General features: G+C 54.1%; 1 pseudogene; it reads left to right on the top strand.

Moving 5' to 3' along the window:
* Positions 1-22,375, top strand: part of LOC142906510 (actin-binding protein WASF3-like) — a 37,237-nt pseudogene that overhangs the window by 8,686 nt on the left and 6,176 nt on the right.

Genomic DNA, 22,375 nt, shown 5'->3' on the forward strand with positions numbered 1-22,375 from the left:
CTCCTCCACTCTCCATCTTGTCCCGTTACCGGTGAGCCACTCACCCAGCCACTCAGCCAGCCACTCAGCCAGCCACTCACCCAGCCACTCAACCAGTCACTCACCCAGCCACTCACCCGGCTACTCCCCCAGCCAGTCACTCACCCAGCCACTCACTCAGCCACTCACTCAGCCACTTAGCCAGCCACTCACCCAGCCACTCAGCCAGTCACTCGCCCAGCTACTCACCCGGCCACTCACCCGGCCACTCACCCGGCCACTCACCCGGCCACTCACCCGGCCACTCACCCGGCCACTCACCCGGCCACTCACCCAGCCGGTCACCCAGCCGGTCACTCTCCCAGCCACTCACCCGGCCACTCACCCGGCCAGTCACCCAGCCAGTCACCCAGCCAGTCACCCGGCCACTCACCCGGCCACTCACCCGGCCACTCACCCAACCAGGCGACAGCTACAACCACAGTGACAAGCCTCCTCCACTCTCCATCCTGTCTCCCTACCGGTGAGCGACTCACCGGTCCTGGGCCTCCCCTAGGTCGACTCAGCCACAAGTGAGTACTTGGTGCGGAGTGTAAACATCTCCCCTAGTGAGACAAAGTCGGCCGGGCGTGGCACCGGCCATTCCACATCCTCGTGTACCGTTCCAGCCTTCATAGGTGCTCCTCGCTAACACCACTTGTCCCCACAGCCTCGTGAGGCTATACGGGGCATCTTTGTCTTAGTAGTGATAACGTTGTTGGTGATGTCAACGGCGATGATGGTGGTGGTGACGGTGGTGATGGAGATGATGGTGATGGTGATGTTGGCATGGTGATGATGTTAACGATGTTGACGACGACGATGGTGGCGATGGTGGTGATGATGATGTTGGTGATGGTGATGATGTTAACGACGACGACGGTGATGGTGGTGATGATGATGGTGGTGACGGAGGTGATGGAGATGTTGACTGTGATGGTGATGATGTGTAGTGACGATGTTAACGATGTTGACGACGACGATGTAGGCGACGGAGGTGATGGAGATGTTGACTGTGATGGTGATGATGTTAACGACGACGACGGTGATGGTGGTGATGACGATGGAGGTGACGGTGGTGATGGAGATGTTGACTGTGATGGTGACGTTGGCATGGTGATGATGTTAACGATGTTGACGACGACGATGGAGGCGACGGAGGTGATGGAGATGTTGACTGTGATGGTGATGATGTGTAGTGACGACGACGGTGATGGTGGTGATGATGATGGTGGTGACGGAGGTGATGGAGATGTTGACTGTGATGGTGATGATGTTAACAACGACGACGGTGATGGTGGTGATGATGATGGTGGTGACGGAGGCGATGGAGATGTTGACTGTGATGGTGATGATGTGTAGTGACGATGGGAAGGACGGGTTGAAGTTCTACACGGACCCTTCCTACTTCTTTGACCTCTGGAAGGAGAAGATGCTGCAGGACACGGAGGACAAACGCAAGGAGAAGAGACGACAGAAGGTCCATCAGCACCATCACCAACATCACCATCACCACCAACATCAGCACCATCACCAACATCACCACCAACACCACCATCACCAACATCACCACCAACACCACCAACACCAATATCACCACCAACATCAGCACCACCACCAACATCAGCACCATCACCAACATCACCACCAACACCATCACCACCAACACCACCAACACCAACATCACCACCAACATCAGCATCATCACCAACATCAGCAACATCACCACCAACATCACCACCAACATCACCACCACCAACATCACCACCAACATCACCATCACCACCACCACCACCAACATCACCAACATCAGCACCAACATCACCAACATCAGCACCAACATCAGCACCATCACCACCACCAACATCACCACCATCATCACTATCACCACCATCACCACCATCAGCACCATCAGCACCGTCACCACCATCACCGTCATCAGCACCATCACCACCATCATCAACATCAGCACCATCACCACCATCGGCAACTTTACCATTATCGCCGTCATCAGCACCAGAGAGAGCTCGCCACACACACACACACAGAGAGAGCGCTCGCTACACACACACAGAGAGAGAGAGAGCGCTCGCTACACACACACAGAGAGCTCGCCACACACACAGAGAGAGAGCTCGCTACACACACACACAGAGAGCGCGCTCGCTACACACACACAGCGCTCACTACACACAGAGAGAGAGAGAGCTCACCACACACACACAGAGAGAGAGTGCTCGCCACACACACACACACACAGAGAGAGCGCTCACCACACACACACACAGAGAGAGAGAGCGCTCGCTACACACACACAGAGAGCTCGCCACACACACAGAGAGAGAGAGCTCGCTACACACACACACACACACAGAGCGCTCGCCACACACACACACAGAGCGCTCACCACACACACACAGAGAGAGAGAGAGCGCTCGCTACACACACACACACAGAGAGAGAGCTACACACACACACACACAGACAGAGAGAGCTACACACACACACAGAGAGAGAGAGCTCTACACACACACACAGAGCGTGCTCGCCACACACACACAGAGAGAGAGAGAGAGCGCTCGCCACACACACACAGAGAGAGAGAGAGCGCTCGCTACACACACAGAGAGAGAGAGCTCGCTACACACACACACACACAGAGCTCGCTACACACACACACAGAGAGCTCGCTACACACACACAGAGAGAGAGAGAGCTCACCACACACACACAGAGAGAGCTACACACACACACAGACAGAGAGAGCTACACACACACACACAGAGAGAGAGAGCTCTACACACACACACAGAGAGTGCTCGCCACACACACAGAGAGAGAGAGAGAGCGCTCACCACACACACAGAGAGAGAGAGAGCGCTCGCTACACACACAGAGAGAGAGAGCTCGCTACACACACACACAGAGCTCGCTACACACACACACAGAGAGAGTGAGAGAGCTCACCACACACACACACAGAGAGCGCTCGCCACACACACACAGAGAGAGAGCTCGCTACACACACACACAGAGAGCTACACACACACACAGAGAGAGCTACACACACACACAGAGAGAGCTACACACACACACAGAGAGAGCTACACACACACAGAGAGAGCGCTCTACACACACACAGAGCGTGCTCACCACACACACACACAGACAGAGAGCGCTCGCCACACACACACACACAGAGAGAGCTCACCACACACACAGAGAGCTCACCACACACACACACACAGAGAGAGAGCGCTCACCACACACACACACAGAGAGAGCTCGCCACACACACACAGAGAGCTCGCTCTACACACACACACACACAGAGCGTGCTCACCACACACACACACACAGAGAGAGAGAGCGCTCGCCACGAGATGAACCACAAAACCTCGTCGATCTCTGTCACTGCGCACACAAACCACCGTGACGCAAACCCCCGGCCGGTCGTCCTCGCAGCAGCAGCAGCAGCAGCGGCGGCGGCCGCTTCTGGCTGACCATGAAACAAAGTCTGTGGCGGCCACCGCCCTTTCGGACGCGCTGTCTGGAACGCTCTCTTCCTTCTCATATTGGAGCTAAATTTGAAACTGATTTTTCTTCAGAACTGCTTTTTGTTGTTTGTTCCCCTCCACCCGCGCACCTGCGATTATCATGATTGGCACGGCTGGCTACGAAAGAAGTGCTTCATGCACGCATCGTTGGCAGCTTGAAAGTCTTCGGCATATCCTCATGAGCACCACCACCAACACCACCACTGACATCACTGTCACTGTTATCACCACCACCAACACCACCACTGACATCACTGTCACTGATATCACCACCACCAACACCACCACTGACATCACTGTCACTGATATCACCACCACCAACACCACCACTGACATCACTATCACTGATATCACCACCACCAACACCACCACTGACATCACTGTCACTGATATCACCACCACCAACACCACCACTGACATCACTGTCACTGTTATCACCACCACCAACACCACCACTGACATCACTGTCACTGATATCACCACCACCAACACCACCACTGACATCACTGTCACTGTTATCACCACCACCAACACCACCACTGACATCACTGTCACTGATATCACCACCACCAACACCACCACTGACATCACTATCACTGATATCACCACCACCAACACCACCACTGACATCACTATCACTGATATCACCACCACCACCACTGCCTTTACCACCACCACCAACACCACCACCACTAGTATCACCACTAACACCACCACCACTAACACCACCACCACCACTAACACCACCACCACTAGTATCAACACTAACACCACCACTAACACCACCACCACCGCTAGTATCACTACTAACACCACCACCACTAACACCACCACCACTGCTAGTATCACCACTAACACCACCACCACCGCTAGTATCACCACTAACACCACCACCACTAACACCAACACCATCACCACTAACACCACCACCACTAACACCACCACCACTACCACCACCACTGACGTGTGTGTGCTACACACCACCACTAACACCACCACCACTAACACCACCACCAACACCACCACCACTACCACCACCACTGATGTGTGTGTGCTACACACCACCACTAACACTACCACTAACACTACCAACACCACCACCACTAACACCACCACTAACACCACCACCACTAACACCACCACCACTAACACCACCACTAACACCACCACCACTAACAACACCACTAACACCACTACCACTAACACCACCACTAACACCACCACCACTGACGTGCGTGTGCTACACACCACCACCACTAACACCACCACCACCACTAACACCACCACTGACGTGTGTGTGCTACACACCACCACCACTAACACCACCACCACCACTAACACCACCACTAACACCAACACCACCAACACCACCACCACTACCACCACCACTGACGTGTGTGTGCTACACACCACCACCACTAACACCACCACCACCACTAACACCACCACTAACACCAACACCACCAACACCACCACCACTAAACCACCACCACTGACGTGTGTGTGCTACACACCACCACCACCACTCCCTCCCCCCCACCCGGCGCTGTAGAAGCGTCCCGAGGAGCGGAGCGTGGCCGTGGTGGTTCGGCCTCCCCGCGACCGCCGCAAGGAGTGGGAGCTCCTGGCCAAGGGGAAGGAGTTCGCTGCGGAGGGGGGGGCCGGCGGGGGGGGGCTCCTCCCCCTGGCCCCCTCGTGGGGGAGGGGTGGCGCCAGCCATTTCCGCCGATCGGGCTCGCACACGTCCGAGACTAGGTCACTGCCGCTACGTCGGGGAGCGATGGGAGGGCGGGGGGGCAGAGAGAGAGAGAGGAGGAGGAGGAGGAGGGCGTGAATGTGCACGTTGCTAGGCCGTGCGCGCAAAGCGTGCTAAAAGGATTGTGTGCGTGCGTTAGATGGCGTGCCCATTTGTGCCCCCTAGCGTGTGCGTCTGGCTTGTGCGCGTGCGCTTGAGCTATGACAACGTAGCATACTTAACACAGAGAGAGGCAGTCGGTCTCATAGACTCGCATAAACCCATAGGCTCGCAGAGACCCATAGGCTCGCAGAGAGCCATAGGCTCACAGAGACCCATAGGCTCGCAGAGACCCATAGACTCGTAGACCCATAGACTCGTAGACCCATAGGCTCACACAGAGATCCATAAACTCGCACAAAGACTTGCACAGAGACCCGTAGACTCGCATAAACCCATAGGCTCGCAGAGACCCATAGGCTCACAGAGACCCATAGAGAGCGCAAAGATACCCAACGACTCGTACAGAAAGCCATAGACAAACACACAGACCCATAGACCCACACAGAGACCCGTAGACTCGCACAGAGACCCGTAGACTCGCACGGAGACTCGTAGACTCGCACAGAGACCCATAGGCTCGCACGGAGACCCGTAGACTCGCACGGAGACCTGTAGACTCGCACGGAGACCCGTAGACTCGCACGGAGACCCGTAGACTCACTCAGAGACCCGTAGACTCGCACAGAGACCCGTAGACTCGCACAGAGACCCGTAGACTCGCACAGAGACCCACTCCACAGAGACCGAGACTCGCACGGAGACCCGTAGAACAAGACTCCTAGATTCGGTTAGACACACGGACTCGCATAGGAAAACCCATGTGCACACACAATCCAACGTGGGTTTACGTCGAGGCTCAATGTAGCTCCCCCGACTCGTCGCGACGTGGCGACACGCAGGCAAACTCTGGGGCAGTTCATCACTTCTTCTCCTCACCACCGCCACCCCCGCCGCGGCATCTCCAGTTTCCACGGTTGGCTGCACAGCAGCGCTCGAGAAGTTCAACGTAGATCCGTGCGCACAGACATACTGGCGCTCCTTCCCACCGCTGTCTTGCACCCCCGCGGCATCATCTACATCTCCCCCCCCCCTCCCCCCCTTCTCCACAGGCCTGTGTACAGGTGCTGGTGGTGGTGCTGCTGGTGGTGGTGCTGCTGGTGGTGGTGCTGAATCCTAACCTCTCTCTCTCTCTCTCTGTCCGACCGACCCTTGCGAATTCGTTCCTCGATTTCTGTCCGTGGCGCGAATCCGTTTGCTGCGTGAAGCAGGCCTTGCCCACGCCGTCACGGGGTCAGTCTTGGGCAGCCGCTGGGATGCGACGCGCTTTTTAAATCCAGATTGAAAACTCGCCTTCTTTGGAACTGCTTGTTGGTTTAGTTTAACAAACACTTAGCAGGCTTTCGTGAACAGCATCATCCATAATACAGGCCGGGGGGGTGGGGAGGGGTGTTGTGGGTTTGATCGCGTAAATATATAAATGTGTCGTTTAAAACTCGCCACCCTAACTTGGCACGTGGAGGACCCACAAGGGACGTCGTGACGTCTTTACCCCTCGATTTAAGGAGCGAAACGGGAGGATTTCTCCACACAGATCTGGCTGTCGCCTGATGATTCTGGTTGTAATTACTGGCGAAGCGTCACGGGACTTAGATGGTGAATGTCGTTGTGGATTTACTCTCCAACACGCAAGCGGTTAGTGCTGTGCTAGTAACGTACTGATTGTGATTGTACTCAGTACTCAAATTGTAAATGTTGTAGTGGGTTTACTCTCCAACACACAAGCGGCTAGTGCTGTACTAGTAACGCACTGATTGTGATTGTACTCAGTACTCAGATTGGAAATGTTGTGATTTGGCTCTCCAACACACAAGCGGTTAGTGCTGTACTAGTAACGTACTGATTGTGATTGTACTCAGTACTCAGATTGTGAATGTTGTTGTGGATTTACTCTCCAACACACAACTGGTTAGTACTATACTAGTAAGGTACTGATTGTGATTGTACTCAGTACTCAGATTGGAAATGTTGTGATTTGGCTCTCCAACACACAAGCGGTTAGTGCTGTACTAGTAACGTACTGATTGTGATTGTACTCAGTACTCAGATTGTAAATGTTGTAGTGGGTTTACTCTCCAACACACAAGCGGCTAGTGCTGTACTAGTAACGCACTGATTGTGATTGTACTCAGTACTCAGATTGTAAATGTTGTAGTGGGTTTACTCTCCAACACACAAGCGGTTAGTGTTGTACTAGTAACGTACTGATTGCGATTGTACTCAGTACTCAGATTGGAAATGTTGTGATTTGGCTCTCCAACACACAAGCGGTTAGTGCTGTACTAGTAACGTACTGATTGTGATTGTACTCAGTACTCAGATTGGAAATGTTGGGATTTGGTTCTCCAACACACAAGCGGCTAGTGCTGTACTAGTAACGTACTAATTGTGATTGTACTCAGTACTCAGATTGGAAATGTTGTGATTTGGCTCTCCAACACACAAGCGGTTAGTGCTGTACTAGTAACGTACTGATTGTGATTGTACTCAGTACTCAGATTGGAAATGTTGTGATTTGGTTCTCCAACACACAAGCGGCTAGTGCTGTACTAGTAACGTACTGATTGTGATTGTACTCAGTACTCAGATTGGAAATGTTGTGATTTGGCTCTCCAACACACAAGCGGCTAGTGCTGTACTAGTAACGTACTGATTGTGATTGTACTTAGTACTCAAATTGTAAATGTTGTAGTGGGTTTACTCTCCAACACACAAGCGGCTAGTGCTGTACTAGTAACGTACTGATTGTGATTGTATTCAGTACTCAGATTGGAAATGTTGTGATTTGGCTCTTCAACACACAAGCGGTTAGTGCTGTACTAGTAACGTACTGATTGTGATTGTACTCAGTACTCAGATTGGAAATGTTGTGATTTGGCTCTCCAACACACAAGCGGTTAGTGCTGTACTAGTAACGTACTGATTGCGATTGTACTCAGTACTCAGATTGGAAATGTTGTGATTTGGCTCTCCAACACACAAGCGGCTAGTGCTGTACTAGTAACGCACTGATTGTGATTGTACTCAGTACTCAGATTGGAAATGTTGTGATTTGGCTCTCCAACACACAAGCGGCTAGTGCTGTACTAGTAACGCACTGATTGTGATTGTACTCAGTACTCAGATTGGAAATGTTGTTGTGGATTTACTCTCCAACACACAAGCGGTTAGTGCTGTTCTAGTAACGCACTGATTGTGATTGTACTCAGTACTCAGATTGTAAATGTTGTAGTGGGTTTACTCTCCAACACACAAGCGGTTAGTGCTGTACTAGTAACGCACTGATTGTGGTTGTATGCAGCCAACCGCGCTGATCGGAGGTGCCGGGTAAGGACCACAGCAATCTAAACGCGCAAAGCAGTTCTAACGGAATGAGTTCATCAATCGCGACGATTTAAAAGTGCCATCCTCTTATCGGTTGTGGTGGTTGAGGGCATCCACGTCCCAAGCGGTCGATTGACGCGCGGCTTCTGATTGGGTTGGTGGTGGTCGTTTGATTCTGGTTGTGGGTTCTAATGAGGTGGGTACTGGTGGCGGTGTCTGTCCCTCTGTCATCTCTCTCTCTCTCTCCCCTTCTCCTCTTCCCCTTCCTCCTCCTCATCGTGCCCCGACCGCTTTATTGCCGGTGACCCGTTGTGAACTCCTCGCCCCCTCGCTTTCCCCGCTCGTGCGGCACCATCGCCAAACCTTCGCCTGATCTTAACCCCCCCCCCCGCCCACCCTCCCTCCACCCCGCGCTTCACGTCGGCTTCAACCCCAACGAATGCTCCGCCTTGGGTTTTATCTCTGAACCTTTAAACGCTGAACCTCGACTAACAACAACAACAAAAACACTGAGCCCATTTTTAAAACGCTGAACCCCGCCAAATCTGAACCCCGCCAACTCTGAGCCCCGCCAACTCTGAACCCCGCCAACTCTGAACCCCGCCAACAACTCTGAACCCCGCCAACTCTGAACCCCGCCAACAACTCTGAACCCCGCCAACTCTGAGCCCCGTGAACTCTGAACCCCGCCAACTCTGAACCCCGCCAACTCTGAACCCCGCCAACTCTGAGCCCCGCAAATTCTGAACCCCGCAAACTCTGAACCCCGCAAACTCTGAACCCCGCCAACAACTCTGAACCCCGCCAACAACTCTGAACCCCGCCAACAACTCTGAACCCCGCCAACTCTGAACCCCGCCAACTCTGAACCCCGCCAACTCTGAACCCCGCCAACAACTCTGAACCCCGCCAACTCTGAACCCCGCCAACAACTCTGAACCCCGCCAACAACTCTGAACCCCGCCAACTCTGAGCCCCGCCAACTCTGAACCCCGCCAACTCTGAACCCCGCCAACAACTCTGAACCCCGCCAACTCTGAACCCCGCCAACAACTCTGAACCCCGCAAACTCTGAACCCCGCGAACTCTGAACCCCGCCAACTCTGAACCCCGCCAACTCTGAACCCCGCCAACTCTGAACCCCGCCAACAACTCTGAACCCCGCCAACAACTCTGAACCCCGCCAACTCTGAACCCCGCCAACAACTCTGAACCCCGCCAACAACTCTGAACCCCGCCAACAACTCTGAACCCCGCCAACTCTGAACCCCGCCAACTCTGAACCCCGCCAACTCTGAACCCCGCCAACAACTCTGAACCCCGCAAACTCTGAACCCCGCCAACTCTGAACCCCGCCAACAACTCTGAACCCCGCCAACAACTCTGAACCCCGCCAACTCTGAACCCCGCCAACTCTGAACCCCGCCAACAACTCTGAACCCCGCCAACAACTCTGAGCCCCGTGAACTCTGAACCCCGCCAACTCTGAACCCCGCCAACTCTGAACCCCGCAAACTCTGAACCCCAAACCTCTTAACCCCTGCTGTGTAACCTCTGACCTCTCCCCACCCCACCCCCACGTGCATCACGCCACCGCCTTAACGGAACGACGCTAACCAACAACCGCTACCCCATTCGCTTGGCTGCCCGCCCCCCCCAAAACAACAACTACACAATTGGGGGGCCGCCCCCCCCCCATCCCACACCCCCACCCCTTGGGGGGCCGCCCCCCCCCCCATCCCACACCCCACCCCCCCCCCCACCCTACCCAACCCTCTTACCCCCTCCCCAATTGCAGAAAGACCGTGGGAAAGTTGGGGGCAACCGTGACATTCGTAATGTGCGCAAGGCGAAAAACCGCCGGCAGGACTGGGAGCGACTCAAAATGGGGAAGGAGTTCATAGCGGACAGCAAGATGCTGCTGCTGCAGGGGTCTGTGGGGGGAGAGTGGGGGTGGGGGGGTGTGAGTAGGGGGGAGTGTGAGAGAGAGTGGGGGGCGGAGTGTGAGAGAGAGAGTGGGGGGTGGAGTGTGAGAGAGAGAGTGGGGGCGTGGAGTGGGGGGTGGGTGGGTGTGAGTAGGGGGAATGTGAGAGAGAGTGGGGGGGGCGGAGTGTGAGAGAGAGAGTGGGGGGGTGGGGGGGTGGGTGTGATAGGGGGGAGTGTGAGAGAGAGAGTGGGGGGGCGTGGAGTGTGAGAGAGAGAGTGGGGGGGGTGGGGGGGTGTGAGAGAGAGAGAGTGGGGGGGCGGAGTGTGTGAGAGAGAGTGGGGGGTGGAGTGTGAGAGAGAGAGTGGGGGGGCGTGGAGTGTGAGAGAGAGAGTGGGGGGGGTGGGGGGGTGTGAGAGAGAGAGAGTGGGGGGGCGGAGTGTGTGAGAGAGAGTGGGGGGTGAGTGTGAGAGAGAGAGAGTGGGGGGGCGTGGGGGGGTGTGAGTAGGGGGGAGTGTGAGAGAGAGTGGGGGGGGCGGAGTGTGTGAGAGAGAGTGGGGGGCGTGGAGTGTGAGAGAGAGAGTGGGGGGGGTGGGGGGGTGGGTGTGAGTAGGGGGGAGTGTGAGAGAGAGAGTGGGGGGGCGGAGTGTGAGAGAGAGAGTGGGGGGGCGGAGTGTGTGAGAGAGTGGGGGGGCGGAGTGTGTGAGAGAGAGTGGGGTGGAGTGTGAGAGAGAGAGTGGGGGGCGGAGTGAGAGAGAGAGTGGGGGGCGGAGTGTGTGAGAGAGAGTGGGGGGCGGAGTGTGAGAGAGAGAGTGGGGTGGAGTGTGAGAGAGAGAGTGGGGGGCGGAGTGAGAGAGAGAGTGGGGGGCGGAGTGTGTGAGAGAGAGTGGGGGGCGGCGTGTGAGAGAGAGAGTGGGGGGGCGGAGTGAGAGAGAGAGAGTGGGGGGCGGAGTGTGAGAGAGAGAGTGGGGGGGCGGAGTGTGAGAGAGAGAGTGGGGGGGCGGAGTGTGTGAGAGAGAGTGGGGGGGCGGAGTGTGTGAGAGAGAGTGGGGGGGCGGAGTGTGAGAGAGAGAGTGGGGGGGGCGGAGTGTGTGAGAGAGAGTGGGGGGGCGGAGTGTGAGAGAGAGAGTGGGGGGGCGGAGTGTGAGAGAGAGAGTGGGGGGCGGAGTGTGTGAGAGAGAGTGGGGGGCGGAGTTGAGAGAGAGAGTGGGGGGCGGAGTGTGAGAGAGAGAGTGGGGGCGGAGTGTGAGAGAGAGAGAGTGGGGGGTGGAGTGTGAGAGAGAGAGTGGGGGGTGGAGTGTGAGAGAGAGTGGGGGGTGGAGTGTGAGAGAGAGTGGGGGGGCGGAGTGTGAGAGAGAGTGGGGGGGCGGAGTGTGAGAGAGAGTGGGGGGGCGGAGTGTGAGAGAGAGTGGGGGGGCGGAGTGTGAGAGAGAGTGGGGGGGCGGAGTGTGAGAGAGAGAGTGGGGGGCGGAGTGTGAGAGAGAGAGTGGGGGGCGGAGTGTGTGAGAGAGAGTGGGGGGTGGAGTGTGTGAGAGAGAGTGGGGGGGCGGAGTGTGAGAGAGAGAGTGGGGGGCGGAGTGTGTGAGAGAGTGGGGGGTGGAGTGTGAGAGAGAGTGGGGGGGCGGAGTGTGAGAGAGAGAGTGGGGGGGCGAGTGTGAGAGAGAGAGTGGGGGGGCGGAGTGTGTGAGAGAGAGAGTGGGGGGGCGGAGTGAGAGAGAGAGAGTGGGGGGGCGGAGTGTGAGAGAGAGAGTGGGGGGGCGGAGTGTGAGAGAGAGAGTGGGGGGGTGGAGTGTGTGAGAGAGTGGGGGGGCGGAGTGTGAGAGAGAGTGGGGGGGCGGAGTGTGAGAGAGAGAGTGGGGGGGCGGAGTGTGTGAGAGAGAGAGTGGGGGGGCGGAGTGAGAGAGTGGGGGGGGGGTGGAGTGTGTGAGAGAGAGTGGGGGGGTGGAGTGTGAGAGAGAGAGTGGGGGGTGGAGTGTGAGAGAGAGTGGGGGCGGAGTGTGAGAGAGAGAGTGGGGGGGGGTGGGGGGGTGTGAGTAGGGGGGAGTGAGAGAGAGAGTGGGGGGGCGGAGTGTGTGAGAGAGAGTGGGGGGCGGAGTGTGTGAGAGAGAGTGGGGGGGCGGAGTGTGAGAGAGAGTGGGGGGGCGGAGTGAGAGAGAGAGAGTGGGGGGGCGGAGTGTGTGAGAGAGAGTGGGGGGTGGAGTGTGAGAGAGAGAGTGGGGGGGTGGAGTGTGAGAGAGAGAGGGGGGGGCGGAGTGTGAGAGAGAGAGTGGGGGGTGGAGTGTGAGAGAGAGAGTGGGGGGGCGGAGTGTGTGAGAGAGAGTGGGGGGGTGGAGTGTGAGAGAGAGAGTGGGGGGTGGAGTGTGAGAGAGAGAGTGGGGGGTGGAGTGTGAGAGAGAGAGGGGGGGGCGGAGTGTGAGAGAGAGAGTGGGGGGTGGAGTGTGAGAGAGAGAGTGGGGGGCGGAGTGTGTGAGAGAGAGTGGGGGGTGGAGTGTGAGAGAGTGGGGGTGGAGTGTGAGAGAGAGAGTGGGGGGGCGGAGTGTGAGAGAGAGAGTGGGGGGGCGGAGTGTGAGAGAGAGAGTGGGGGGCGGAGTGAGAGAGATAGTGGGGGGGTGGAGTGTGAGAGTGTGGCGGGAATGAGAGAGTATATTGTAAGCCCCGTGTGTGTGTACACTGTAGTTGTTTTGAAAGCACTGTGTGTGTGTGTACACTGTGTGTGTAGTAGTATTGTAAGCACTGTGTGTGTAGTAGTATTGTAAGCACTGTGTGTGTGTACACTGTTTGTACACTGTGTGTGTACATTGTGTGTGTGTACACTGTGTGTGTGTACACTGTGTGTGTGTACACTGTGTGTGTGTACACTGTGTGTGTGTACACTGTGTGTATATATATACACTGCGTGTACATTGTGTGTGTGTTTACATGGTGTGTGTGTGTACACTGTGTATATATATATACACTGTGTGTACATTGTGTGTGTGTGTACACTGTGTGTGTACACTGTGTGTGTGTACACTGTGTGTGTGTATATATATACACTGCGTGTACATTGTGTATGTGTGTACACTGTGTGTATGTGTACACTGTGTGTGTACACTGTGTGTGTGTACACTGTGTGTGTGTACACTGTGTGTGTGTGTACACTGTGTGTGTGTGTACATTGTGTGTGTGTACATATACACTGTGTACATGTGTGTGTGTACATTGTGTGTGTGTGTGTGTACACTGTGTGTATACTGTGTGTGTGTGTGTACACTGTGTATGTACATTGTGTGAACACTGTGTATGTACACTGTGTGTGTGTACACTGTGTGTGTGTACACTGTGTGTGTATATATACACTGTGTGTACATTGTGTGTGTGTACATTGTGTGTGTGTACAGTGTGTGTGTACACTGTGTGTGTGTACACTGCGTGTGTGTGCACTGTGTGTGTGTATATGCACTTTGTGTGTGTGTGTGTATATATACACTGTTGGTATGTGTATACACTGTGTGTGTGTACACTGTGTGTGTGTACACTGTGTATGTACACTGTGTTTGTGTACACTGTGTTTGTGTACACTGTGTTTGTGTACACTGTGTGTGTGTGTATACACTGTGTGTGTATACACTGTGTGTGTGTAAACACTGTGTGTGTGTACACACACACTGTGTGTGTGTACGCATACACTGTGTGTGTGTGCATACACTGTGTGTGTGTGCATACACTGTGTGTGTGTATACACTGTGTGTGTGTGCATACACTGTGTGTGTGTGCATACACTGTGTGTGTGTATACAGTGTGTGTGTGTATACAGTGTGTGTGTACACTGTGTGTGTGTGTACACTGTGTGTGTGTGTACACTGTGTGTGTGTGTACACTGTGTGTGTGTGTGTGTACACTGTGTGTGTGTACACTGTGTGTGTGTACACTGTGTGTGTGTGTGTGTACACTGTGTGTGTGTGTGTGTACACTGTGTGTGTACACTGTGTGTGTACACTGTGTGTGTACACTGTGTGTATACACTGTGTGTGTACACTGTGTGTGTACACTGTGTGTGTGTGTGTACACTGTGTGTGTGTGTACACTGTTGTGTGTGTGTACACTGTGTGTGTGTGTATACACTGTGTGTGTGTGTGTACACTGTGTGTGTGTGTATACACTGTGTGTGTGTGTATACACTGTGTGTGTGTATACACTGTGTGTGTGTATACACTGTGTGTGTGTATACACTGTGTGTGTGTGTACACACTGTGTGTGTGTATACACACTGTGTGTGTACGTACACACAGTGTGTGTGTATACACACACTGTGTGTACACACACTGTGTGTGTACACACACTGTGTGTGTACACACACTGTGTGTGTATACACACACTGTGTGTGTATACACACACTGTGTGTGTACACACTGTGTGTGTACACACTGTGTGTGTACACTGTGTGTGTGTGTGTACACACTGTGTGTGTACACACTGTGTGTGTACACACTGTGTGTGTGTGTGTACACACTGTGTGTGTACACACTGTGTGTGTACACTGTGTGTGTGTGTGTATATACACTGTGTGTATATACACTGTGTGTGTGTACACTGTGTGTGTGTACACTGTGTGTGTACACTGTGTGTGTGTGTACACTGTGTGTGTACACTGTGTATATACACTGTGTGTGTGTGTACACTGTGTATATACACTGTGTGTGTGTGTACACTGTGTATATACACTGTGTGTGTGTGTACACTGTGTATATACACTGTGTGTGTGTGTACACTGTGTATATACACTGTGTGTGTGTGTACACTGTGTATATACACTGTGTGTGTGTGTACACTGTGTATATACACTGTGTGTGTGTGTACACTGTGTATATACACTGTGTGTGTGTGTACACTGTGTATATACACTGTGTGTGTGTGTACACTGTGTATATACACTGTGTGTGTGTGTGTACACTGTGTATATACACTGTGTGTGTATACACTGTGTATATACACTGTGTGTGTGTATACACTGTGTATATACACTGTGTGTGTGTATACACTGTGTATATACACTGTGTGTGTGTGTACACTGTGTATATACACTGTGTGTGTGTACAGCTCTGGGACCAGTGAGCCAACGACTTCTCCGGTACCTCCATCCATGGCACCGCCCCCTCCGCCCCTGGACGGCCAATCGGCTTACAGCTCGCCCGGGTATGGGCACGGCCCGGCCTTCAACGGGGATCTGCCGCCCCCACCCCCAGCAGATTATAGGTAACGTGTCTGTGTGTGTGTCTGTGTGTGTGTCTTTCTGTGTGTGTAAGTGTCTGTGTGTCTTTCTGTGTGTGTAAGTGTCTGTGTGTCTTCCTGTGTGTGTAAGTGTCTGTGTGTCTTCCTGTGTGTGTAAGTGTCTGTGTGTCTTCCTGTGTGTGTAAGTGTCTGTGTGTCTTCCTGTGTGTGTAAGTGTCTGTGTGTCTTTCTGTGTGTGTGTCTGTGTGTGTGTCTGTGTGTGTGTCTTTCTGTGTGTGTAAGTGTGTGTGTCTGTGTGTGTGTCTGTGTGTGGTGTCTGTGTGTGTGTCTTTCTGTGTGTGTAAGTGTCTGTGTGTCTTTCTGTGTGTGTAAGTGTGTGTGTGTGTCTTTCTGTGTGTGTAAGTGTGTCTGTGTGTGTGTCTTTCTGTGTGTGTAAGTGTGTCTGTGTGTGTGTCTTTCTGTGTGTGTAAGTGTGTCTGTGTGTGTCTTTCTGTGTGTGTAAGTGTGTGTGTGTCTTTCTGTGTGTGTAAGTGTGTGTGTGTCTTTCTGTGTGTGTAAGTGTGTGTGTGTCTTTCTGTGTGTGTAAGTGTGTGTGTGTCTTTCTGTGTGTGTAAGTGTGTGTGTGTCTTTCTGTGTGTGTAAGTGTGTGTGTGTGTCTGTGTGTGTGTGTCTTTCTGTGTGTGTGTCTGTGTGTGTGTGTCTGTGTGTGTGTCTTTCTCTGTGTGTAAGTGTGTGTCTGTGTGTGTGTAAGTGTGTGTGTGTCTGTGTGTGTGTCTTTCTGTGTGTGTAAGTGTGTGTGTGTGTCTGTGTGTGTGTCTTTCTGTATGTGTGTCTGTGTGTGTGTGTCTGTGTGTGTGTCTTTCTCTGTGTGTAAGTGTGTGTCTGTGTGTGTAAGTGTGTGTGTAAGTGTGTGTGTCTGTGTGTGTGTCTTTCTGTGTGTGTAAGTGTCTGTCTTTCTGTGTGTGTAAGTGTGTCTTTCTGTGTGTGTAAGTGTGTCTGTGTGTGTGTCTTTCTGTGTGTGTAAGTGTGTGTGTGTCTGTGTGTGTCTTTCTGTGTGTGTAAGTGTGTGTGTGTGTCTGTGTGTGTGTCTTTCTGTGGTGTGTAAGTGTGTGTGTGTGTCTGTCTTTGTGGGGAGCGATAGTGTAGCGGTTAGCGCTACGCTGCGCTATGAACCCGGCGACCCGGGTTCGACTCCCGCTCACGACCAACACCAGTGACGATTTTCTGAACCCGTTCTGGGCCTCCCCTAGGTCGACTCAACCTCAAATGAGTACCTGGTGCGGTGTGTAAACATCGCTACTGGGGAAACAAAGGCGGTCGGGCGTGGTGCTGGCCACCCACCTCCTTGTGTACCGTTCCGGCCTTCATAGGTGCTGCTCGCTAACAGCACTTGCCCCTACAGTCTGTTAAGGCTACACGGGGGATCTCGGTTCCCGCTCGCGGCCAACACCGTCAGTGACGATTATCTGAAGCGGTCCTGGGCTCCCTAGGTCGACTCAGCCTCAAATGAGTACCTGGTCCCGCGTGTAATAACATCGGCGAACGGGGAGACGAAGGTGGCCGAATCTTTCGTCCGTGTCGTCCGTGCAAGGGGGGTTTCGGGACCCGGTTTACGAACTTCGGGGAACCAGGCACCGCTTCCGGGGGGAACTTTGTGGTGACAGAGGCGCACGACAGCTTTGGCACGGGGGGGGTCTCGCAAACCGCGCGGCTGCAGGACCCAAGTCCGCCCCGTTTGGTGTTGCCCGAAACAAATTTTCCAAACGCTGACCTGCTCCGATCATTCATAATAAAGGTGATTTTGGGTTTGAGCGCGTCGGTAGAAATGTGTCGTACCCTCCACCACCCAGCACAGCCAATTAGTAAGGGGTTTGTCACGTAAACAAAATGCTAAATAGTTACTAGTGTAGTGTATAGTGTATATAGCGTCGTGTGTATAGTAGTGTAGTGTATAGTGTAGTGTATAGTAGTATAGTGTGGTGTATTGTGTATAGTAGTATAGTGTGGTGTATAGTGTGGTGTGTAGTGTATAGTATAGTGTGGTGTATAGTAGTATAGTGTGTATAGTAGTATAGTGTGGTGTGTAGTGTATAGTAGTATAGTGTGGTGTATAGTGTATAGTAGTATAGTGTGTTGTGTAGTGTATAGTAGTATAGTGTGGTGTATAGTGTATAGTAGTATAGTGTGGTGTGTAGTGTATAGTAGTATAGTGTGGTGTATAGTAGTATAGTGTGGTGTATAGTGTATAGTAGTATAGTGTGGTGTGTAGTGTATAGTAGTATAGTGTGGTGTATAGTAGTATAGTGTGTAGTGTGGTGTATAGTAGTATAGTGTGTTGTGTAGTGTATAGTAGTATAGTGTGGTGTATAGTGTATAGTAGTATAGTGTGGTGTGTAGTGTATAGTAGTATAGTGTGGTGTATAGTAGTATAGTGTGTAGTGTGGTGTATAGTAGTATAGTGTGTTGTGTAGTGTATAGTAGTATAGTGTGGTGTGTAGTGTATAGTAGTATAGTGTGGTGTATAGTAGTATTGTATAGTGTAGTGTATAGTAGTATAGTGTGGTGTATAGTGTATAGTAGTATTGTATAGTGTAGTGTATAGTAGTATAGTGTGGTGTATAGTGTATAGTAGTATTGTATAGTGTAGTGTATAGTAGTATAGTGTGTTGTGTAGTGTATAGTAGTATAGTGTGGTGTATAGTGTATAGTAGTATTGTATAGTGTAGTGTATAGTAGTATAGTGTGGTGTATAGTAGTATAGTGTGTTGTGTAGTGTATAGTAGTATAGTGTGTTGTGTAGTGTATAGTAGTATAGTGTGTTGTGTAGTGTATAGTAGTATAGTGTGGTGTATCGTGTATAGTAGTATAGTGTGGCGTGTAGTGTATTGTAGTCTAGTGTAGTATATAGTAGTATAGTGTGTTGTGTAGTGTATAGTAGTATAGTGTGTTGTGTAGTGTATAGTAGTATAGTGTGGTGTATAGTAGTATAGTGTATAGTGTAGTGTATAGTAGTATAGTGTGGTGTATAGTGTAGTGTATAGTAGTATAGTGTGGCGTGTAGTGTATAGTAGTATAGTGTGGTGTATAGTGTAGTGTATAGTGTAGTGTATAGTTACTACTTCAGCCCACCGGTGTGTTGGAGAGTCAATCCGCAACATTTACAATTTGAGTGGTACGACGTTTCGCTGGTCATTACGACCAGCACCATCGGGAGATTTGCCAGAATATTCTCACGCGATCTAACCCAAAAACCTTTTTTTGTGAATAACATTGGTCGCGAAAGCCTTTCACGTTGTTAAACTAACATGCTTGTCAAATCAAAACTAAAACTATAAACTGTTTTTATTGTTACCAGGTAAGGCACACTGAGCTGTATGTTGGCTCTTTTTCACAAGCGACCTGGCTATCCACTAATTATATTTAGCGATAGCCGGCCGATAATTTTCGGCTCAACGGAATTGGGCCCATCGTCATCGTCGCGTGGAAATTTATGGCGGCAGCCAATGCATTCTGAACGCGTGGTGACGTTGTTTGAAAACGTGGAAGGAAACTACCGGAGTAACCGGAGAACAATCCACGCGACCACGGGGAGAGAGAATCCAAATATACAGCAGCAGGCATCGAAGGCACGACCTCCTGTGTACCAGGCGAGGTAGTTAACATCTCCTAACCACCGTGATGATGATGATGATGATGAGACACGCAAACTCAAAATCTACAGCAGCAGCAGGCATCGTCAGGGTCGGGATCGAACCCACGACTTCCTGTAAACCAGGCGAGGTAGTTAACATCTCATAGCCACCGTGATGATGATGATGAGAGAGACACAGACTCCAAATCTACAGCAGCAGCAGGCATCGTCAGGAGTCGGGATCGAACCCACAACATCCTATACACCGGGCGAGGAAGTTAAAATCTCACGGCCACCGTGATGACGATCAGAGAGAGACACACAAACTCCAAATATACAGCAGCAGCAGCAGGCATCGTCAGGAGTCGGGATCGAACCCCACGAACCTCCTGCGTACCCAGGCTCGGTAGTCAACATCTCCCAGCCACCGTGTCGCTCCAGCCGGTCGATCCGCGGCGCCCTGGGGTCTCTCCCGCATCCTCCCGCCAGCGGCGAGCGTTCGACGCTCCGCCGCTGGCGTCTCTCTCCAAGCCGCAGCTCGACCTGGGCCTGAGCGCTTGACGGCGAGCGCCTCGAGCCGACGTCTCCCGTTAACCCCGCGCCCCCATCTCCCCCGCCTCCCTCCCTCCCCCTCCCCCCAGCAGCACCACGGGAGACTCCCACCCCAGCCCTCTGCACCCGCCCAGCTCCCCCTTCCCGCCCTCCGTCCCTCCGCCCCCTCCGCCCATGGCCTGGGGCTCTCCCTGCGGGGGAGGGGCCGGGGCCCAGGCGACCCCACCTCCACCTCCCCCGCCCCCGCCCCCGCCCCCACCCCCCGGGCCCTTCGGACACCCGGCGGGAGTCTCCGCCGCGGGGCCGTCGCCGCCGGGGGTCTTCGGTGCCGCCGGCGCCGGCGGCCACTCCCTGCCGCTGCCGCCGGCGCCGCCGCCGCCGCCGCCGCCTCTGCCGGGCGCCGGCGCCGGCGGCTTCGGGGGTTTTGTAGGCGGTGGTGCCGCCCCGCCGCCGCCTCCGCCCCGCCGCCGCCGCCGCCGCCGATGTCGGCCATGGACGGGGCCTACTGTGGCCGGGCCGCGGGGTCGGGGTCGGGGTCGGGGTCGGGGTCGGGGTCGGGGCCTCCGGCCGCTCCGCCGCTGCGCCGCCGCCATCCGCCGCGGGGGCTGCGGCCGCGGCTGCGGCGAGCGAGGAGGGCAGCGCCCGCAGTGACCTCTTGGACGCCATCAGACGCGGTAACGACACCACCACCACTCACCACCACTCACCACCACCACTCACCACTCACCACCACTCACCACCACCACTCACCACCACCACTCACCACCACTCACCACCACTCACCACCACTCACCACCACTCACCACTCACCACCACTCACCACCACCACCACCACTCACCACTCACCACCACTCACCACCACTCACCACCACTCACCACCACTCACCACCACCACCCACCACCACTCACCACCACTCACCACCACTCACCACCACTCACCACCACTCACCACCACTCACCACCACTCACCACACTCACCACTCACCACCCACCACCACTCACCACCACCACCACTCACCACCACCCAACACCACTCACCACCACTCACCACCACTCACACCACTCACCACCACACACCACTCACCACCACCACCACTCACCACCACTCACCACCACTCACCACCACCACCAACCACTCACCACCACTCACACCACTCACCACCACTCACCACCACTCCACACACTCACCACCACTCACCACCACCCACACTCACCACCACTCACCACCACGTCCCACCACTCACCACCACTCACCACCACTCACCACCCACCACCACTCACCACCACTCACCACTCACCACCACTCACCACCACTCCACCACTCACACCACCCACCACCACTCACCACTCACCACCACCACCACCACCACCACTCACCACCACTCACCACTCACCACCACTCACCACCACTCACCACCACACACCACCACTCACCACTCACCACCACTCACCACCACCCACCACCACTCACCACCACTCACCACTCACCACCACCCACCACTCTCCACCACCACTCACCACCACTCACCACCACTCACCACCACTCACCACTCACCACCACCCACCACCACTCACCACCACTCACCACCACTCACCACCACTCACCACCACTCACCACTCACCACCACTCACCACCACTCACCACCACTCACCACCACCCAACACTCACCACCACTCCACCACCACTCACCACCACTCACCACCACTCACCACCACTCACCACCCACCACCACTCACCACCACTCACCACTCACCACCACTCACCACCACTCACCACCACTCACCACCACCCACCACCACTCACCACTCACCACCACCACCCACCACCACTCACCACCACTCACCACTCACCACCACTCACCACCACTCACCACCACTCACCCACCACCACCACTCACCACCACTCACCACCACTCACCACCACTCACCACCACCCACCACCACTCACCACCACTCACCACTCACCACCACTCACCACCACTCACCACCACTCACCACCACCCAACACTCACCACCACTCACCACCACTCACCACCACTCACCACCACTCACCACCACTCACCACCCACCACCACTCACCACCACTCACCACTCACCACCACTCACCACCACTCACCACCCACCACCACTCACCACCACTCACCACCACTCACCACCACCCACCACCACTCACCACCACTCACCACTCACCACCACTCACCACCACTCACCACCACTCACCACCACTCACCACTCACCACCACTCACCACCACCACTCACCACTCACCACCACTCACCACCACTCACCACCACCACTCACCAC

The sequence above is a fragment of the Petromyzon marinus genome, chromosome 66 (genome assembly GCF_048934315.1).
Source record: "Petromyzon marinus isolate PM22_M1 ecotype Great Lakes invasive population chromosome 66, UKy_Petmar_22M1.pri1.0, whole genome shotgun sequence".
Lineage (NCBI taxonomy): Eukaryota > Metazoa > Chordata > Hyperoartia > Petromyzontiformes > Petromyzontidae > Petromyzon > Petromyzon marinus.